Raw genomic sequence first — 15599 nt, forward strand, 5'->3', positions numbered from 1 at the left:
GAAGTGTTTTTTGCGAATTCTGTTCCAACTGTAAGTCAAAACGGCGTCAAGTACAAAAAGCCCTGATCGCGGCGTCGAGACGCACGTTTTGATATATAGTTTGTGGGGGTACAGCCTACGGTTCGGGCTGTATTGACGGTACTATAATAATAATAATAATAACTAGAAACGTTCAACTTCTGAAGAAGTTGAAGAAGGCGCCCGCCTGGTGGTGCGCGTAACCGTCAAAGGCAAAGCTTCCGAGTTCCTTGGTCGTAGGCTTTTATCACTTGGGGATGTTAAATCAAATCTTATGAGTGTGAAAAGGATTTGTCTTCGTCAAAACCAGCCGACAGGGGAAGGTCTGCATCCAAGCAGCATGGAAAATTGGTGTTATTAAAACATGATTAAATACTTCAGTGTAGCATGAAAAAATTAAATATGTGAATAAAAATGTTAAAGGCATTACAAACTACTAAAGGAAGTACAACCACTGTGAAGCAGAAGTTAGTGAGACCTTCCTAGAGCTACTTCCGGTTAGCAACATGCTAAGCGTTAGCAGACCTCTCAACTTTTATCAAAAGTTAGGAGTAAGATTATGCTAATTTGGGGGCGGGGCTTGTTTGGGGGCGGGGCTAACCGGACCCTGGAAGAGCCGGTGGAGTCAACTCCATCTCATTTTTATCCCACCAGACAATGAAGTAGACATGTATTACTTGTGTTAAAAAGAGAAAGAGACATATTAATACTTTTTTGTTCAGTTAATGGATTAAAACAAAAATAATACACAATTGTTCAAATAATACTGAATAAAATTAAGTAGATTTTAATTATTGACCGAATTATTATACTGTTACACATTCATCTATGGGTTGTTTATCATTGTGAATCTATAACCTGATTGGTTAATCAGGCTGAGTTTCATCAAGCCTTTATGATCCCCTCAGCAGCAACACTGAAGCACACAGAGGTTCCCGCTGCGTCTTTACGCACGATCCAGCTGCTGATGTGTCCCTCCTTTCAGCTCAATGCATTTCTAGACTGTTACAGTTTATAACATTCTCATCACCTTTCACAGCGACAGGTTTCTCAGTCAGTCGCCGCGCTGACCAGACAAATCTCTATTGCTCTCGTCAGTGCGCTCTGGGCGCACTGACGCCCAGAAAGCACCTGCTCCGAGGGAAAGGAGGGGAGGGAGAGGAGCAAGCGCGGAGGCACAGAAATACGTGCATGTAGTTAAAAAATGCAGAATTAATAAAAACGAAACGTATAAACAGACCAAGTGTCGTTTTAAACTGCATCTGGTTAGCAGAACTGTTTTTATGATCCAGCGTGCAGCCATGACTGGTTCTGAATGAACCGTCATCTGGAAGCAGCTCCCCCCCCCCTCCCCTCCTGCATACGCGGTACAGGACCTTACCGGCTCACTTTCACCACTGTTAAGACTAAAATTATTCATAACTCTGATCACTCTTCCTGCTGCTCTGTTAACATGAACTGCAGCAGGAATTACTGATGGCCACAAGTTGTGAAAGAAGCCGAAACAGCTCAGCAGAAGGCGGAGTTTTGTCGTCCGCAGCCCAGATGGGCTTTGTGATTTTTATACGTGAAAAATGCCATGTTTGCGTGTGAAATGTCTTGTGTTGCGTGTGAGCGTGTGAAGTTAGTGAAAGGCGTGTGTCACACGGTCAATGCGTGAGAGTTGAGAGCTATGGCGTTAGCCACTAACATGGTTGTGTCCAGTATCACCGGGTGATTGTACTCTGTTAGTTTGGTCCAAATCCTGTACTGGGAAGTTCCTCAAAAAGGGTGCCAATACTTAATGTCACCAAAGCTCACCAAAGGCCATGTGTCAGATCGGCCTCCTTTAGCAACTAAGCCTCACCAAATCTGGGCCCAGAACTCAACATTTGACAAAAATGGTGTGTAGTGCCATTTCCCACAGGTGAGTGGTGCTGTATTGGCCGGGGGGTAGTTCTTGCTGTTGCAATTTTTTCATCATTCATTCATTAGGCGCCCGCCTATGCATTGAAAATGCATGGCGGAGGCCTTATGCTATGCACCTAATAAGGGTTTCTTTATTATTATTATTATAGTACCGTTAATACAGCCTGAACCGTAGGCTGTACCCCCACAAACTATATATCAAAACGTGCGTCTCGACGCCGCGATCAGGGCTTTTTGTACTTGACGCCGTTTCGACTTACAGTTGGAACTAAATTCGCAAAAAACACTTCTTAACACAATTGACCTCTCAATAATGCTCGGCTGAGCATGACACTGGTGTTTTGGTCGAGTGGGTTAGGTGTCGGGCTGCGAAGCAGAAGATCGAAAGTTCGAATCCAAGCTGTGCCAATTTTAGAGAATTACATTTTCACCCAATATTTCATTTCCCTTTGGCTTTAAAAAGCGATTTTTCAATTTAAATCAATACAGTTCACCTCATGCCTTTAACTTTTTTATTCACATATTTTATTTTTTCATGCTACATTGAAGTATTTAATCATGTTTTAATACCACCAATTTTCCATGCTGCTTCGATGCAGACCTTCTCCTGTTGGCTGTTGGCTCATTAGCAGGCTCATTTGTTGTGGTTTCTTGTCATTCACACAGAACAATAAACCGTGCCAGCCGACATGAGTTTTACAAACGGCAAAGCTTTGTCTTAAGCAGAAACGTGCCTCTACTCCGCGCTGCGTTCTCAGACCAGTGTGATGCGTTCGCGAGCGTCAGAAAGCTATGGTGCATTCAGGAGCATGGGACATTTCTAATTTACAATAATATATTTATTTTTTTTACAAGTAACAATTAAATAACTTGGTATAAATGAATGATGATAAAGGAATTTATTTAACATGTTTTGGGACAGTTTGTATTCAGACGTTTTAAGAAAACAAAGTATTTTATGTATTGTTTATTAATTTATTTTATATTTATACTTAATCTCCTCCTTTTCCTGTCAAATCCTGCCTCAAGCATTTCGCTGGCTCTCCTTATTATTGTAAACTTTGTAATGTAACGAGAGTTCAGGGACATCCTACAATCAGGCTTAGGCTACTGGAGGACATCAGGGCCAGTTTTTCTCACTCTACTGATTTCTACTGTTGTCCAGTTTTGCATTGCATTGCACTGAAATGAAAGTCACATTTCCTGCCACAGTTGTTTGCTGCTTCTCCACCGAAGCCAGCCCTGCGAGCTCTCCACCATCTGCCATCACTTATCAGTTACCCTCCTTCACTGCCTCGAATTTTAGTCATACTGAAAAACTGCTAGTTGAAAGAATAATTAATTTCATTATTTTTTTCTGTTTAAATATCCAGTCATATTCACTGAATTAGAACATCTTTTTAGAATGTTTTTTAGTCTGAAAATGACAAGTACCTTTTGAAATTAACCTTAATGCAGGTACCAAACTTGTCCTTAAACCACAATAATTGTATTTATTTTACTACTATAATGTACTATTTTAATCTTAAATCTTATTTTTATTAGTTGGGATGGCTGCCAGCACAACACTGCATTATGACCTCGTGACAGAAATCATCGCTAGAAAAATGCATTATCATCATTCAACAATGATTACTGAAAAAGACGTACTTCGTTCCTGCAGTTCCTATACTGTCCACGAGTGGCGCTGTGTGAGCAGACAACAAACAGTACTCTTTGAGTTCCGGGTCAGAGGTGAACTCCTCCATCTTGTAGCTGCTATTGCTTGCTGTGCTGTGCTGCCGTTTTTCCTAAATTACTAAAGGATATTGTTGAATCAAGTCCATTAACCCAGACGAAGGGTTCCATTGGGTGTTTTCCTTGCAACTACGTGACGGTGAGTCGTTTATTTAATGTCGGTTTTATATTATGGTAGAAATGCGGTTGCTAGTCTACACGCCACTGAGCTATATGCTACACGTATTTTTATTTTATTTTATTTTTTTATTAAGCAATTAACATTGACATGAAAAAAGACTCATAGAGGATGGCAAAATGTACATAAACAAATGAAGATTAATTACAATACAAAAGTGCAAATACAAAACAACAGGGGATTTATGTCAAGACAACTATCGAAATCAAAAATAGGAGACATTGAAATATAAACAACAAAAACGGTAGGTGCAATTAGAATAGCAGAAGTTGGGAGAGGTCAAAACTCAATTTTTTGGCATGTCTGTCTTTTTTATCTTCTTAAGAGATGAAAAAAAGGTTTTAAAGTCATTGATAAACCAATGAAAGGAGGGTTGAGCATTTCTCCATTTAGCACAATGGATATGATATATACCCAACAGCAGGATGATGTTAATAGTGTCAGAAACAGGCAAAGGAAGATGGTCCATATAAAAAAAGACATCGTATAATGTAAATGGGGGCACATCATTCATTTTCAAAGAAAGCCAATCTCTCATTTCATTCCAGAACTGTTGTGTAGTAGGACATTGGTAAAACAGATGTTCAAGAGTTTCACTGTTTTTATTACAAAAGAAACATTGATCCACCTCAAAACCAAATCTTTTTTTTAAAATTCTGCCACAGGATAAATTTTGTTTATGATTTTAAGATGAGTTTCTTTAACTTTAGGTAAAATGGGCCATTTAACAAATTTTGAGAACGCTTTATCAAGCGTTTCTGGATTAACAGCAATTTCTCCCTTCCGAATAAATCTAACATAATCATGAAATTTTCTGGCTTTGAAAAAACTACTAATTAATTTATTATTGCATTTTTTATCAAGCAGATTGCATTGTGCAATTAACAATGTGGGCAGTAATGGTGGAGAATTATTATATAACCTAAAATTTTTGATCAAATGAATTAATGGCAGTGGAATCGATTTACACAGTTTGTTATATTCTCTTAGAGAACAGTTAAGATCATATTTTTTTTAAGTTGGAATAATTTAAAAAATCGCTGTTATCATCCATTAAATCAGTAACATAAATAATGTCTTTGTTGAACCATTCCTTTTTGAATATAGATTTACGATTAAGTGTTATTACTCTATTGTTCCATAGGGTTGAATTATAGGGAGCTGTGGGTGAATATCATTTTCCAATAATGCAAAATCTGCTTGTGAAAGTTGGACAGTTTGATTGGAATCCGGTTTACCTCAAAATTACATTTTAGAATAAAGTCTAAACCTCCTAATTTGCTAAACAAAGATCTTGGAATGTGAAACCATATAGAATTCGGATGCAACATATACGATTTTATCCAGTAAATTCTGAAGGTGCCAATCATTGATTCAATATCTGGAGCTTTAATACTACCTTTATCATAGTCTTTCAGTACTGAGACTTTTTGATGTAATGCGTTTTATTCCTCCATAAAAATTGAAAGATTACTGTGTTGTTTTAGCAGCTAAAACAACTTGCATGATAAAAGAAAAATATAAAATTAATAACTGCTTTCTTGAGAAAAGTGTTGAGACCAAAAGGTAGATCTGACCACATCTTTTTACACAAATGAGGAACATCATTAAGGACGCCAGCCATCCTGCACAGAGACTGTTTCAGCCTCTCCCCTCAGTCAGGAAACTAAAAAAAAACAAACAAAAACATGTGTCCCAAGAGATCTTTGCCAATAAGCAGGAATATATAAATCATTTTATAAGAATGCTGTAGGGGGGGAGGCTCGGTAGATGACACAACTTCATAGTAATGTTACTGATTTATCAGTAGAAATATATTAAAAAGACTTACGTTTTTTCCAGTGACGGCAATAACATATGATTTACCGTAGCACTTTATTTTGAAGCGGCGGGCTGGTATGACGTCATCGGTTGAAATTAAAATTCATAATATCTCCGAAACCAAAGCAGCACAAACGATAATTTTAACGGCACAAACCTGCACAAACGAAGCACTAAAAAAAGTAGCCCAGTTTGATCGGATTCGAAGCAAAATGGGGAGATGGTGAATTCTGGATGACCTTAACAAATATTCTTTAATATCTTCAAAACCAAAACAGCACAAACGCTAATTTTAACGGCACAAACCTGTACAAGCGAAGCACTAACCATTCCGTCTATTTAACGGAGTTTTTTCTGTGGGTGGGGTGTCAGCTTCATGCAGCTCTTCAATCCCTCAGTGCCGTGTAGCCTAGCCACCGCATTTCTACCATAATATAAAACCGACATTAAATAAACGACTCACCGTTACGTAGTTGCAAGGAAAACACCCAATGGAACACCCTTCGTCTGGGTAAATTGGACTTCATTCAACAATATCCTTCAGTAATTTAGGAAAAACGGCAGCACAGCACAGCACAGCAAGCCACAAGATGGAGGAGTTCACCTCTGACCCGGAACTCAAAGAGTACTGCTTGTCTGCTCTAAATAATACACAGCGCCCCTCGAATTACGGCCGCCATCTTGGGGCGGTCCACCTTCTACCCTAACCTGCTGATTCAAGCTGAACACACTAACCATACCCCGGCACTGTGCTGCGTATTTTGTTTAAATCGACGGACTATTGACGTCAGGGCTCGAGGGATAACTTTTCATATGTAAGATTAAAGAGATTGTGATGAATTTGAATACGGCCGCCATCTTGGGGCGGTCGACCTGCTACCCTAACCTGCTGATTCAAGCTGAACACACTAACGATACCCCAGCACTGTGCGGCGTATTTTTGTTTAAATCGACGGACTATTGACGTCAGGGCTCGAGGGATAACTTTTCATATGTAAGATTAAAGAGATTGTGATGAATTTGATTGTTTTATTGTACTATTTGGTATATTTAAGATATATGCTGGATAAATTAATCTGGCTATTGATTTAAATGAAAAAAATCGTTTTTTAAAGCCAAAGGGAAATGAAATATTGTATTTGGTATATTTAAGATATATGCTGGATAAATTAATCTGGCTATTGATTTAAATGAAAAAATCGTTTTTTAAAGCCAAAGGGAAATGAAATATTGTATTTGGTATATTTAAGATATATGCTGAATAAATTAATCTGGCTAATGATTTAAATGAAAAAAATCGTTTTTTAAAGCCAAAGGGAAATGAAATATTGGGTGAAAATGTAATTCTCTGAAATTGGCACAGCTTGGAGTCGAACCTACGATCTTCTGCTTTGCAGCCCGACACCTAACCCACTCGACCAAAACACCAGTGTCGTGCTCAGCCGAGCAATATTGAGAGGTCAATTGTGTTAAGAAGTGTTTTTTGCGAATTCTGTTCCAACTGTAAGTCAAAACGGCGTCAAGTACAAAAAGCCCTGATCGCGGCGTCGAGACGCACGTTTTGATATATAGTTTGTGGGGGTACAGCCTACGGTTCGGGCTGTATTAACGGTACTATAATAATAATAATAATAATAATAAAGAAACCCTTATTAGGTGCATAGCATAAGGCCTCCGCCATGCATTTTCAATGCATAGGCGGGCGCCTAATAATAATAAAGAAACCCTTATTAGGTGCATAGCATAAGGCCCCCGCCATGCATTTTCAATGCATAGGCGGGCGCCTAACTAGAAACGTTCAACTTCTGAAGAAGTTGAAGAAGGCGCCCGCCTGGTGGTGTGCGTAACCGTTAAAGGCAAAGCTTCTGAGTGTTGGTTAGGCTGAGCTTTTGTAGGGTGTAAGGTATATCTGTTAAGAGCTTGTAAGAATTATAAATGTGTCTCTCTCTGTATGTGGTGGAAAGGAAATTGTAAGCTGTTCAGATCGAATGCTGCTTATTTCAAATATCTTTGGTTGTTTAAAAATTATCCTTGGTTGTAGGCTTTTATTGCTTGGGGATTTTAAATCAAATGTTTTTAGAGGTTCTTCTTAAGCAGAGGTTTGATACAAGTGTTTGAAAAAAGATTTGTGTGCAGGAAGGCAAAATGTCTGTCTTCTATGTAAACTGTTGTCATTAAAGAAACATCAGAAAACAACACAGGGAAGACACTAAAACCAATTGAATCAGTGTGCTGACACTGTGGAAGGTAAGACAAATACCCCAAGATTTTCCAATATTTTAGTATTTAACCTTTTGCCACGGGTCAAAACTTAAGACAGGGCCTTACCTCCATTAGCACTCAGAGTCTCATTGGATTAGGCACTGGACAGCATCTGTGGTGACTATAGAGCCCAGCCCGGAAAGTCTGCAGCCATTTCAGCACTGGACATTTCTGTACCAGATTCAATGTGTTTATGGGTAACATAACAAAAAGGTGTGCTCAACATAATATTTAAATATGTTAATGTGACACAAACAAAACCTACACCTTCTGGAAGTTGTAGCAACCAGATACTTAGCAACAACAAGCTTATGTTTCCATTTTCAATGTTTGCTGTCTTTATCTGCATGGGTGGTTCTCCCTTGCATTGCTAGGAATTGTGGGGCCCTAGAATGAAACCATTACAAGCACTGTTCCAAAGTTGGCAACATTTTTAAAAGAAGCCTTTTTCTATCATTGTGCACTTGTGAAATAAACTCCTAGTTTACTTAGAGGCTTGCAATGCTTTTTCTGTTTTGTTACATTTGTTGTTTATTTGGATTTTTTAAGTTGCTTTCCTTGTGGTTTTCCCATAATTTAGCATGTATATTGTAATATATAACTTTTTGCAATGGAGTACTGTCGATCACAGATCAACAGCTTTGGTTATTTTGTCTTTAGCCCCAAAAAGGCACTTCTGACATTGACTCTGGTTTGGAGGGTCCTGACACAGAGTACTCCACATTATAAGTCCATACCTGGTATGTAGGTGGTCTTTATCCACCAACTCTGTGTTTAGTCTTCTCATTGGGAGGCTTTTCCCAATTTATTGAATAGATTCTTGCCAATTCTCACAAAGAATCTAGTTCTTGCTGTTGCTTGGGCACTGTTTAGGAGTAAATGTTTTCCTTTTGCTCAATTTTCTTTAACATGTTTGTATGTTTATACATTTTGCATGTTAAACCTTGTACTAGTTACCATTGTCATGTATACAAATAAACAGACATCAGTATACTGACAATAAACATATTTATTAACTGAAAAAAACAGAACAAACTTTAAACAGGCAATAGTGGTTTTTCGCTAATTTCGTTGCCATGGTAACTGGAAATGGAGTGAAGTACAAATGGCACACTTCACGGCATCGAGACGCACAATTTGATATATAGTTTGTGGGGGTAGACCCTACGGTTCGGGCTGTGTTTGGTTTTATGTGCCTTTCCTTGTAAACTAGAAATGTCTTATTCTCCTGAATGCACCATAGCTTTCTGACGCTCGCGAACGCATCACACTGGTCTGAGAACCAGCGCTGAGTAGAGGCACGTTTCTGCTTAAAGGAGAAGTCCAGTCAAAATCAGAAATCAAACTGCTGAAAGTACTTTAAATATAAAACTACTACATACTGTGCAATAAATTATATGTTTATTTTAGTTAAGAATAATTTTCTTTTAATCATGTTTATGTGGAGGAACCCATCTTGTTCCAGAATAGTACTGTCACCTCCCATTTTGTGATGTCACTCAGCGGACCCGCTGTTGAGCAAGTCCCAACGCTCTGTTTGTCTCGATGCACTATAGACCAGTTCACGTGTGACGTCATGCGTGACGTCCGCGCTACATCCGGGTCCCGCGGGTAGGCAAAAGCAGAACTGTTCCCGTCTACTATCATTACAAAACGGGTGATTTAGAACGTACTTTTAGTTAGTTTATTTTTGGAATCTAAACAATGTCTACGACTTGTTGTGCTCCCGGTTGCACACAGAGGCATTCCAAATCGTCGGATGTACGTTTCTGTCGTTTACCAAAGGACGAGGAAAGAAGAAAGAAATTAATAATATCCATGAAAAGGATGCAGGCAGACAATCTCAATGGACTGTGGGAGCCATCATACTACAACAGAATGTGCAGTCTACACTTCATCTTCGGTAAATAGAACTTAATTTTGCACTGGTCATTGTTCTACTTAAATAGCGGCGGAGGGGAGGTGGTGATCGCTAGACGGTGCCGGGAGAAGCAGAGTCAATGTGCTGCAGCAGCAGCACGCCGCATCATTTTAGTTTTCTTTGCGCTATCAGTGTGCAATAATGTTCACCCGACAGCGGCTGCATTACGCCCCTGTTTACGCTCCAACGTCGCCGACACCCCCACCAATTTTAATAAGACAAAAAGAAAAAAATATTTATTCTATTGATGTGGCTGCAAAAATGAATTTAATATAGGCCTTTACATATCTTAAAGATTAATCTGCTGTTCTTTAATAGTCTTACTAGTATATCCCAATAGTATATTAATATGTTCTCATTTCAATAATGAAAATGGACAACCACTCATGTAACAGATCAGTTTTAGTGTCACTAATCTTACTTAAAGTATAGTATTGGGTCCTCCATGCTCCTTATGTATTAAGATTTACTGCACATTTAAACATTGAAATCTCACTATTGTTAGGGAAATAATTAGTTGTCTGACAGGATGTAGGTAAGGAGAAGCTGTTATCTACACTTCAGATATATGATGTAAGAAATGTGTTTGGAATGTTAAGATAAATTACATGAAATGGGCTAAAAAGAGTAACAACAGTGCAGTTGTACATTTGTTGAAGTTTGAATTTAAAATTTGAAATGCTGTCAGTGTCAGTGACACTTCTACTTCCAGTGCAAAGTAAATACAATACATTTATTTGCAGTCCCTTGAATGTATCATTTTGCGGTGTTTTATGATGCTGACAGAGTTTTAGATTTAAAAAAAGAATAAGGGTGGGGTTTATCTCTGCACATTTGTATATCTTCAAAATAAAATACAGGATATATCTAGACAACAGACATATTTTGAATATATTTGGTTTAATAGGCACGTATTTACCATCTGTCTCTGTTGCTGGTAAGTTCAAATGCAAACTTTTTCAAAGTGGGAAAAAGTCCAAATTCAACATTGATCAGATCCTGTGATGCTTTAAAGATAAACAAACAGCATCTAGTGTGTGTTGTGCTTATAAAATTTGTATAAATGTAGCAAATAATGCTGCCTTTTCTTTTTAGACAGGCAAAACGCATCCTAATGCTCAAATCAAGCATAAAAAAATAGGAGCATGCATATTGTGTAGGACCAATGAAGCTTTGGACCAATAGTGTCCCTACCAAAGTTCAAATCAAACCTACACCCTTGATTCCATGTTACATTCTTTATAGTAAGGGTTGGTACAGTTCAGCCGGTTGTATAGCAAGGTATGTTTCTGTATCGTGTTTTAAATCCGTGCCCCATGTGCCCTCTTTTAACTTTGAGCACCTGCCCCTCCAACAGTCTCTTCACGTCCTTGCGTGGAGCTATCATCATCTGATAGCGATATGGATTTTTTTAGAAGAGTTTCTTGACAGAAACCGGACTTTTGACGGAATCCAGCCGTACTTATTTCCAGGGCAAACTCTGTCGGGTCCTACAGTTTATATGTATACGCGCGTGTGTGTGTGTGTGTGTGTGTGTGTGTGTGTGCGTATGTGTGTGTGTGCGCGCGCGCTCCGCTGAGGAGAAATCAACTTACCGAAAATCCTCACTCTCATGTCATGTTCAAAACATTCTTCTTCGAAATGGTCACTGCGTGTTGAAAAAGTAGTCCACTGTGGTTTGCTTCGGATCCAGCTCAGCACCAGCAAAGAAAGAAAAACGTAGCACATTTTGAAGCGGCGGTCTGGAATGACGTCATCGGCTGAAATTAAAATTCATAATATCTCCGAAACCAAAGTAGCACAAATGTTAATTTTAACGGCACAAACGAAGCACTAAAAAAGTAGCCCAGTTTGATCGGATTCGAAGCAAAATGGGGAGATGGTGAACTCTGGATGACCTTAACAAATATTCTTTAATATCTTCAAAACCAAAACAGCAGAAACGCTAATTTTAACGGCACAAACGAAGCACTAACCATTCCGTCTATTTAACTGAGTTTTTTCTGTTGGTGGGGTGGATCTCTCCTCGGCTGCTCGCTGCAGCCGAGGAGAGATCGCGCTGCTGTTAGGCTTTTACTGCCATCCCTCCAGACTTCCATAGGCCATTGACAAATTTAATGAATAGTAACTTAAAATTATCCTAAAAGACAAAATGTTGAAAAATCAAAGGGCTTATTTAACGCTTTGAGAACATATCTTGTACTCGGCCACAAAGTCAACAATAGTAGAATGATCTTTTAAGCTTATAAGACCATTTTTAAGATGCCAATACGTGTAGCATATAGCTCAGTGGCGTAGCCTAGCCACCGCATTTCTACCAAAATATAAAACCGACATTAAATAAACGACTCACCATCACGTAGTTGCAAGGAAAACACCCAATGGAACACCCTTCGTCTGGGTAAATTGGACTTGATTCAACAATATCCTTCAGTAATTTAGGAAAAACGGCAGCACAGCAAGCAATAGCAGCCACAAGACGGAGGAGTTCACCTCTGACCCGGAACTCAAAGAGTACTGCTTGTTGTCTCACACAGCGCCTCTCGTGGACAGTATAGGAACTGCAGGAACGAAGTACGTCTTTTTCAGTAATCATTGTTGAATGATGATAATGCATTTTTCTAGCGATGATTTCTGTCACGAGGACATAATGCAGTGTTGTGCTGGCAGCCATCCCAACTAATAAAAATAAGATTTAAGATTAAAATAGTACATTATAGTAGTAAAATAAATACAATTATTGTGGTTTAAGGACAAGTTTGGTTCCTGCATTAGGGTTAATTTCAAAAGGTACTTGTCATTTTCAGACTAAAAAACATTCTAAAAAGATGTTCTAATTCAGTGAATATGACTGGATATTTAAACAGAAAATAATAATGAAATTAATTATTCTTTCAACTAGCAGTTTTTGAGTATGACTAAAATTCAAGGCAGTGAAGGAGGGTAACTGATAAGTGATGACTGATGGTTGAGAGCTTGCAGGCCTGGCTTCGGTGGAGAAGCAGCAAACAAGTGTGGCAGGAAATGTGACTTTCATTTCAATGCAATGCAATGCAAAACTGGACAACAGTAGAAATCAGTAGAGTGAAAAAAACTGGCACTGATATCCTCCAGTAGCCTAAGCCTGATTGTAGGATGTCACTGAACTCTCGTTACATTACAAAGTTTACAATAATAAGGAGAGGATTGAGGCAGGATTTGACAGGAAAAGGAGGAGATTAAGTATTAATATGAAATTAATTAATAAACAATACATAAAATACTTTAATGTTTTCTTAAAACGTCTGAATACAAATTGTCCCAAAACATGTTAAATAAATTCCTTTATCATCATTCATTTATACCAGTTGTTCAAGTTATTTAATTGTTACTTGTAAAAAAAAAAAAATATTGTAAATTAGAAATGTCCCATGCTCCTGAATGCAACATAGCTTTCTGACGCTCGGGAACGCATCACACTGGTCTGAGAACGCAGCGCGGAGTAGAGGCACGTTTCTGCTTAAGACAAAGCTTTGCTGTTTGTAAAACTCATGTCGGCTGGCACGGTTTATTGTTCTGTGTGAATGACAACAGACCACAACAAATGAGGCTGCTAATGAGCCAACAGCCAACAGGAGAAGGTCTGCATCGAAGCAGCATGGAAAATTGGTGTTATTAAACATGATTAAATACTTCAATGTAGCATGAAAAAATAAAATATGTGAATAAAAAAGTTAAAGGCATGAGGTGAACTGTATTGATTTAAATTGAAAAATCGTTTTTTAAAGCCAAAGGGAAATGAAATATTGGGTGAAAATGTAATTCTCTAAAATTGGCACAGCTTGGATTTGAACTTTCGATCTTCTGCTTTGCAGCCCGACACCTAACCCACTCGACCAAAACACCAGTGTCGTGCTCAGCCGAGCATTATTGAGAGGTCAATTGTGTTAAGAAGTGTTTTTTGCGAATTTTGTTCCAACTGTAAGTCGAAACGGCGTCAAGTACAAAAAGCCCTGATCGCGGCGTCGAGACGCACGTTTTGATATATAGTTTGTGGGGGTAGACCCTACGGTTCGGGCTGTATTAACGGTACTATAATAATAATAATAATAAAGAAACCCTTATTAGGTGCATAACATAAGGCCTCCGCCATGCATTTTCAATGCATAGGCGGGCGCCTAACTAGAAACGTTCAACTTCTGAAGAAGTTGAAGAAGGCGCCCGCCTGGTGGTGCGCGTAACCGTCAAAGGCAAAGCTTCCGAGTTCCTTGGTCGTAGGCTTTTATCACTTGGGGATGTTAAATCAAATCTTATGAGTGTGAAAAGGATTTGTCTTCGTCAAAACCAGCCGACAGGGGAAGGTCTGCATCCAAGCAGCATGGAAAATTGGTGTTATTAAAACATGATTAAATACTTCAGTGTAGCATGAAAAAATTAATATGTGAATAAAAATGTTAAAGGCATTACAAACTACTAAAGGAAGTACAACCACTGTGAAGCAGAAGTTAGTGAGACCTTCCTAGAGCTACTTCCGGTTAGCAACATGCTAAGCGTTAGCCGCTAACATGGTTGTGTCCAGTATCACCGGGTGATTGTACTCTGTTAGTTTGGTCCAAATCCTGTACTGGGAAGTTCCTCAAAAAGGGTGCCAATACTTAATGTCACCAAAGCTCACCAAAGGCCATGTGTCAGATTGGCCTCCTTTAGCAACTAAGCCTCACCAAATCTGGGCCCAGAACTCAACATTTGACAAAAATGGTGTGTAGTGCTATTTCCCACAGGTGAGTGGTGCTGTATTGGCCGGGGGGGTAGTTCTTGCTGTTGCAATTTTTTCATCATTCATTCATTTATATCAGTTGTTCACATTGTTTATTTGTTACTTGTAAAAAATAAATAAAAAATATTGGGTACCCCCAGCGGGTTGCGAACCTGCGACCTGTGGTGCACCAGTCCAACACCTAAACCACTGTACCAAAAAAAAGTGCTATGCTGAGGTCTGCATTTTTGCGAGGTCAACTGTGTCTAGGAAGTGGTTTTGAGAAGTGGTTTTTGGTTAATTTTGTCACCACGGTAACTTTAAATGGCGTCAAGTACAAAAAGCCCGCTTCACGGCGTCGAGACGAACGTTTTGATGTATAGTATGTGGGGGTAGACCCTACGGTTCGGCCTGTATTAACGGTGATGGACCCTTATTAGGTGCATAACATTAGGCCTCCGCCATGCATTTTCAATGCATAGGCGGGCGCCTAATAATAATAATAATAAAGAAACCCGTATTAGGTGCATAGCATAAGGCCTCCGCCATGCATTTTCAATGCATAGGCGGGTGCCTAATAATAAAGAAACCCTTATTAGGTGCATAACATAAGGCCTCCGCCATGCATTTTCAATGCATAGGCGGGCGCCTAATAACTAGAAACGTTCAACTTCTGAAGAAGTTGAAGAAGGCGCCCGCCTGGTGGTGCACGTAACCTTCAAAGGCAAAGCTTCCGAGTTCCTTGGTCGTAGGCTTTTATCACTTGGGGATGTTAAATCAAATCTTATGAGTGTGAAAAGGATTTGTCTTCGTCAAAACCAGCCGACAGGGGAAGGTCTGCATCCAAGCAGCATGGAAAATTGGTGTTATTAAAACATGATTAAATACTTCAGTGTAGCATGAAAAAATGAAATATGTGAATAAAAATGTTAAAGGCATTACAAACTACTAAAGGAAGTACAACCACTGTGAAGCAGAAGTTAGTGAGACCTTCCTAGAGCTACTTCCGGTTAGCAACA

This window comes from Fundulus heteroclitus, unplaced genomic scaffold (assembly GCF_011125445.2).
Source record: "Fundulus heteroclitus isolate FHET01 unplaced genomic scaffold, MU-UCD_Fhet_4.1 scaffold_221, whole genome shotgun sequence".
Classification (NCBI taxonomy): Eukaryota; Metazoa; Chordata; class Actinopteri; order Cyprinodontiformes; family Fundulidae; genus Fundulus; species Fundulus heteroclitus.